This window comes from Magnolia sinica, chromosome 2 (assembly GCF_029962835.1).
Source record: "Magnolia sinica isolate HGM2019 chromosome 2, MsV1, whole genome shotgun sequence".
Lineage (NCBI taxonomy): Eukaryota > Viridiplantae > Streptophyta > Magnoliopsida > Magnoliales > Magnoliaceae > Magnolia > Magnolia sinica.
The window spans coordinates 126,928,053-126,935,846 of NC_080574.1; positions in this window are offsets into that span (position 1 = coordinate 126,928,053).

Sequence of the window (7,794 nt, forward strand, 5' to 3'; positions counted from 1 at the left end):
ACAACTTCTAAGAAAGTTAAGACTTCCAACCCTTGCCTCAAGACTTTAAATTTGGTTATTAAAATATCGAATTGAGTCTTAACCCAGCTAGACATCAAGTTGAGTACATGCAGGCACACATGTCATAATGTGACACGTGTGAGATTAATTTCCCCATTGAACGCGGATTGTGTTCTGCCCCATTACCATCTAGGCAGATCTGTGGAGGGGTCCACCTTAAAATATATGTTCATCCATGTTGTCCATCCCTTTTCTTGGATCATTTTAAGGAACGAACCCAAGAATGAGGCAGATCATCCAATGCTTCAATAGGTCACACCATAAATGACTCTTGCATTTAATGTAACTCTCATTTAATGCTTTGTGTATTTAATGCAATCCAAGTGCTCAATTTGGTATGCATTGGATCTGCCTTATTCCTAGGGGTCATTTGGCACTGTGGATTTAAGGGGATTTCAAATCCCCTGGTTGTTTGGCATCATAAAGTAACCAGGAGTTTCAAGTCTAAGGGGTTTTAAATCCCTTCGAAGAGGGTTTTAAATCCACGGTGAAAGCTTGGATTACATCTAAAATCCTTTCAAGAGTTGCATGTGTAACATGTGTGTCACTAAACTATTAATCTATTGGACACATGGCCCACTAATGATATCCAAAATAATTAGATTAATAATTGCATCACTATAATTACTTTAATAAGACAATCATCCCCGTCTAAACATTGTCCATGTAAATCAACGGTTAAAAATAGTTGGTTACGTGATCTTGTGCTTGTGGCCCATCCGAGACTTGGAAATTTATCACTTTAAATTTCGGGCAAAGTATATATTTCAACGAGCTTATTACAACTATTGTGTTAAACATTACATACTACGTTCACTAATTAGATATATTTAAGTTGATTTAGTAATTAAATTCAAACTTCTGTAAATATACTATGCATAGCTATTTTTGGATTAAAGTTGATTCCAAATCGAGGGTGCCAAAAAGGATTTCAAATCTAGGGAGTTCCAAATCCACACTCCTAAATAGGCCCTTAGGCTCATACCTTAAAATGATTTGAAAAAAGGGATGGACAACATGAATAAACAAATACATCACGGTGGGCCCCTAGACGGATCTTCTGGATGGTAATCTGTCAGGAGGGGGCAGGACGCAATTGCGCATTCCCTCTCATTAGGTAAGTTATATTATTTAGATCACCACAACATATCAAAACAAATAAATGGTTAGAAAAAAAAAACAACTATCAATTTAATTTGTATGTTGTGGCCCATCAAAAGAGTGAGGTTGTCCAAGTTCTAGGCAAAATTTTTAACTATTATTTCCAACCACATGTAAACTATAGAGAGACCATCTGGAGAGATTGGATCTCACATGTGTCTTTCATGTTTGCACATGTGTAGATGTATTTGGTTCTACATGTGTGTGGAATTAACAAACATGTATTGGTTGCGATTTTCCCAAGATGGGTGCGACTTTGAGACAACTACTGCAATGTGCACAGTGACTCGATGGAACATAACTGAACCTATATGCCAAAGCACCCTTATATTCAGATCTTTTGGGTTGGAAAAACATCCAAGGGATAACTACAATCGATTCATATTGTGCAACATTTCCTGGTTCTGCAAGGATTTGGATTGTGGTAGTTGATATGCTAGGGGATGGGAGATTTAGAATAAGTGGCCCACTCGAGTTTTAGAATATTGGGTAATCCTTATTTTGCATAAGCACATCAGGTGAGTAGATTGGATGCAATATAAATCCCATGGTGGGCCCTACACAAACCTAACGGTGGATGTCTCATACCAATTGTTTCTTATGGCGTGTCCTACTAGAGTTTTGATTCATCATGATCTTTTAGATTTCTAGGTAAAAATGAGGTAGTGCACCTGATGGACGGATTGGTCTAATGAAAGTTTCACCGGTGTGGCACTCGGTTAGTGGTAGATACCTAATGTAACAATGTAACTATGGGAAGTAGAGTAACATTGTTCTTAAGAAGATATGACCACATATACATCTTGAACAGAGGGTATTATTGTACCTATTTCTGACCTCTCCTGAAGCAGCTAACTAAAAAATGACATGTGTCACTGCATGAAAATATATAGCGTAAAAAAGATCTTTAGGGATATTTAGAGCGCTTGCTAAAGGAGTAGAGTTTATGTTGAGCTAGATGATACATGTCATCTAATGATGAGGCATGATCGAAAAGTCCAAGAGGCAAAAAGTGGTCGAGCAGAAAAGAACAGGCGGAAAAGAATGTTAAAAGACACATATCAAGAAGAAAAGAAAGAATCTTGAAGAGCAACGTGGTAACAATTCAACTGTCATAACCATTAAATAAAGGAAAAAACGTCTTAAGAGAAGCAACAGAGATCTATAAATAGAGGAAGAATTCAACAAAGCAAGTCATCTCATACCAATCCAATAAACCAATCAAATTCATCTTTCCTTATCATAGCTAAGATCTATCATAAAAGTAGTGGTAATCTTGAGTTGTAATCCAAGCCTATCCTTTTACGCTGGACTATTCTTGATATTAATATAATCACATCATCTTTCAAAAATGCATCTTATAGTTGCTCCATGTGGTTGACCATAAGTATTTCTTTTTTGTTTGACTATTTCCACTTATAAAAGTCTTTCAGTATAGAAAGTAAGGTGCAACCCATCTTCGGAGGAAGAACCCCGCCCTTTGACAATCACTTGATCATTTGATAACTATTTTGCAAGTGACTGAATAGGCAACCAATCTTCTCAGATCTTGGTCATAAATGATTGCATTCGACGTATTTTCCTATCTTAGTAATTGGGTAAAGTTGTTTGGTTTGAATTGAGCCATACAATCGGTTCTGGCATACCCGTGCACACCACACGTGACAAAAAACAAACCGAGAACCAACAATTTTTGGCATGCCCGATAGGACACCAATTTTTGTGTAAGCATATTGGTGTAATGGTAGAGCATGAGTTGGAGATGTATTCATAATACTTCTGGAGTTGGTGAACCTCCTGCACTAGAGGAGGAGATGCAGGTGCAACTAGTGCCTGAATTTTTGCCAAATCTGATACTCAATCTTCTAAATCAGGACTGGGCATCATCATCTCGGAATGACCCACTTGAGATAATATCGAGTGGACTATGTGATATACAAAGAGGGATTCAACATATTACAGAGTAGCCATGAGCTCAGGCCGTGCAATCTCGAATTTAGGCTAAAACTTTCAACATGTAGATGGTCACGGTCAGATTAAGAGCTTAAATCGAATGATGACTAATTTTGATGAAAGAGCACTTGTCGTACCTCAACAAATAGTGCCTCAACCAATTGTGCCTTACCAAACTGTTGAGACTAGTTTTGTCAGAAACCCAGATCCGATCCCGCTAGCACTGTCAGTTCTTATTTTACAACGGAACACACATCCTCCTCCAATACAGGAAGTGCGGAATGTTCCTTTACTTGTAGAGTTTAGACGGTTCGAATGAGAAAATAGGAATTTCAAATCATAGGTCAGAAATCAACAAATGCCCGGGGGTGGCCTTTGCCTGAGAATATTCCTCATAATTGGGAACAATACTTGGTAGGTCATAAGCTACCACCTGTGACTGAACCTCACCATTTGCACTGCAACCAAGTTTTACAACTGGTCTAAGAGGTGGCAGGCAAAGTTTTTATTCGAAGAATTGAAAAAGATCGAGTATTGCAAATGACATGGAACTCGATCTCATTCTACTAACAAATGTATTATTTTCAAGAATGTCATCCAATACAACATTGATCGGGGATTACTAAATTTTTTTGAAAAAGAAAAAGAGGTGATGCTGATTGATAGTGACCCGTTTCCATCAAACATGGAGATTAATATGACCACGGTCAATCCGCAAAAGTTGGTGCGACTGCGACAAAAATCTGACATTGGGTTTGGTTATGATGAGGTTGAGAAGCATTTATTGCTAGGGTATTCGAACAATTCCTCAAGGTTTGCACCTTTGTTATTTAGCTGCTTGTTCTTTTTTGCTAACTTGTGTAGATCGAGTTTCACAGTCAAATCCATCATGTTCACAGTCACCTGTTCATCTTCTGATTGTGAAATCATTGGCATATGCCGTGATCGCCTAACTATTTTCTGAGGATTATTGGCCATAGTGCCCAATTCTCTTTGCTTAGCGGCATATTGCCTTTGTCAGCATCGTTTTTGAGTTCAGGTCATCCCTTCAGGTATTGATGGGAATTCAGGATGACTAACCCTTCTCCATAATCCTTCCTAGGTAGGGAGAGGTTTAACTACCCTACGTCCTAGCATTGGAGCTAGCCAAGGACGGTTAGTTGTATACTAAACTCTCCACTGTTGATAAGAATCATTCATTTACATCCTTTGTTTGAACGATGATTTTGTTTGACTGTTAGATTGAGGAAATGGCCTAATCAGCCAGTTGTATACAAAATTAATGACGGTGATAAGCCCATTGAAATATATGCCTTAGTAAAAAAGTGACGAAATTTTGAGTCTTGGGTGGGCCAAAAGCATAATATTGCAAATCAGTGACTCACCATTAGTTTTTAATTATTGATTTATATAGCAAATGTTTGGACTATTCAGATCATTCTATTAATGTAATTTTAGTGATATAGTCAATAATTTGTTTATTTTAGGGTGTTATTAGCATACTGTCTGCACAATGAGTTGTGCCTATCAACACTTTACAAACACAACTCTTTTACATTTAAAAAGAAGTTAAAAAAGACATATGATTCCTAATAAGGAGACTTAAATTTAAAATAAAGTTGTGTATTTCAAATACTTTCAAATCGTCATTGCTAAACAACTTTTAAATCCAAATGCGCTCAGCACTCAAATACACTCAAATCCATGTTGCTTAATAACCCCTTTTTATATATTCACATGCAAATCACGTGAACTTGGATAGAGCCAAAAATGAAATGACTGGCCCTGATAGTGACATGTGGCCCACCACTATGTCAAGTCACCATGAAAGTCATGGTGGTAGGTTTGTTGGGATATGGAGTTTGGAAAACTATTTAAATTGATAATAAGAGAAAGCTTATCTATTTATAGAAGTCGAGGCATGATGTGAGTCACTCAACTTGAAATCGAATTTGCTCCCCTTGGACAGCGTCCGAAGTACAATAGGTTTCCAAAGTAATCGACCTCCACGATACAACGACTATGACCCAGTCCCAGCGGTGCACTTACTATACACGGGCTCGAACCACTTGTAGTCTTAACCCGAATTAGAAAATACTTAAACTATATTTTCAACGTGAAACAAACCTTTTATTACACACTAAAACAGATGAGGAAAGGTCTATTTATAGACTTTGTAAAGAAACCCTTTAAGGGTATAAAGACACTCTTTGAAAAAGGGTTGTGACTATTGGGTTTAAACTCAATTAGTGTGACTATTAAGCTTAAAAAGATGCTACTTTTCAAAACAAAATATGAAAGGATGCGACCTTTCATACTTAAGTGAAAAGATACATCCGTAGGGCACATGCTCACCTATGGCCATGACCATGGCCCATCCCAACGGATATTTTAAAACACTAAATTATTTTAAAATAATTTAAAATACAACAATCCCCCACATGTTTCAAAATTTTTTGACATTTTGGGTTAAGATGGAAGAGTTGTGCAATGGTGCCAGTGTCACCATAAACTTGAACCGACATTTAGAGCAAGCATGACATGTCTACAGGAATCATGTGACACCATAGTCTTGAACCTGATTCCTTTTGACATAGATCGCAAGTACATACCACTCACATAACTTTTTCGCTACATGTGATTCTATGGTTTGGTGTGTTTCGGCCATGCATGATTACCTGAATTTCATGAGTGCTCTAGAGAACTCGCCTAGATTCTTATACAAAGCGGCCTCCACCTCCACACTTATATAGGTGAATTCCATTAAGTGTACGCATCAATTGGGTATACCACTAAATATATGGATATAGATTCATTAAGAGTTCAAAAATTCATCCTTCTTCATTATTATTCGTACTATACACCATATAAGGGACTCGTTTATATCAGTGTAATTGTCTACCTCAAGTCTTGTTGTTTACCCATTGAACTTATCGTATAAGATCTCTACTTGTATAGGTTAGGTTGTTAACACTGGTAGCTCATATATTAGGCTAGCCCCATTCCCTTCGATGTATCATTGATTAATCTTATAGATAGTCATTTGGTCAGATGATTTAAAAGTTTATGACCCTTGGGCCTTTTACCTCCACCCGGCATTGTTCCGTCAAGCTTTCGCCTATTATGAAAATTCATCACTACTACCTTCCATGTTTTAGTCTTAGAGTGCCTAATCATCCTTTCAGACCAACTACTGATCATGACCTTGATAAACTATTGCCTCACCAACTAGCTACATAGAAACTAGCTTCCGGTTAGGCGGATTTCTCCTTTTGCTCCTTAGTCAAGTCTTCGGCAATCAGTTGCAAACTTTTTGACTATTCATATCTCAAGCCAGTTATTTTCTAATTTCACAGAGTCAACAATTACGACTCCATCATGCAACAGATACTTAACATCACTTTTATTATAATAGTTATCATATCACCAGCTCTGAATACAACCAACTTTCTTAGCCCTGAATGCACTCTTACCATTTAACCAACTTCACTAGCCCACTATTCAACCAACTGGTGACAACTGAATATGGAGTACAAATGTCCAAGTTCATTATCAAGTATCTTGATTGAAGGATTGAACAATGGGCTCCATAGGTGCATAAGTTTGACCATTAGATACATCTGTTGATTGTAAAACAACATAGTTCATCAAATGAACTTATAGTCTCATATGAACACTAGTCCCAAATGTTCAGATCTAGCCTCCAATGAGAATAAAATATAGCTTAAAAATTCCATTGATCCAACAATCATATTTTGAATTCAAACCACTAATAATTTTCTTTCTAACCATTTATTTGATGGCTACCAATTAGATCATTAAAACATGTAATCAGTTTGATTCCAGATATCTTGTCTTCAAAACTCACATGATGTCAATGTAACACATGCGTATATTAATTCATAACATTCATCATACAGATTTTTTGGTATGAACCTTTAATTTTTATGTCAACCCATTTATCAAATACTTATTGACTAAACTTATATTCCATGGGTAAAGTAGTTTATTTAAATGCATCCAAGTGCACCCCTACAATTTCAGATTTAGCCTCGATAGATATATCTATGGCCTACCTGATAAACCTATTAACCAAGAGTTAAGAGAAATCTTTCGTAGAAAATATCATATGAATTGACTAGACAACACATATCCTAAGTTGACACATGATCGGATGGAAATAACATTTCCTCCGCCCTTCTCCACCCTTCTAAGCAGGTAATATTGTCTAGAAAATATGGTGAACGATGCCACAAGTGAATGTAACTTGTCTTATAAATTAGGCATGTGCACTCATCACTCTATCATCAACTTTATGTACAAGATCAATAATATGAACTGTTTATAGAAAAGTAGTTATAAGTGTGTCAAACAGTTAAATGATATGTGCCGATGGTCCGTTTGTTATTAGACCCAATATTCTATAATATCACTTTCTATATAATAAAATGTAAGTCAAAATTAACATTGAATTAAGACACATTCACTACTACTCCACTTAAGAAACTCAAGTCACTATTTACTTCATGGTAAGTGAAACTTCAGGGAGACAAGCATTCATATAATCTGAGTTATCAAGTACTTAATATTCAGAAAAATAGCACACATGTAAGATTTAGA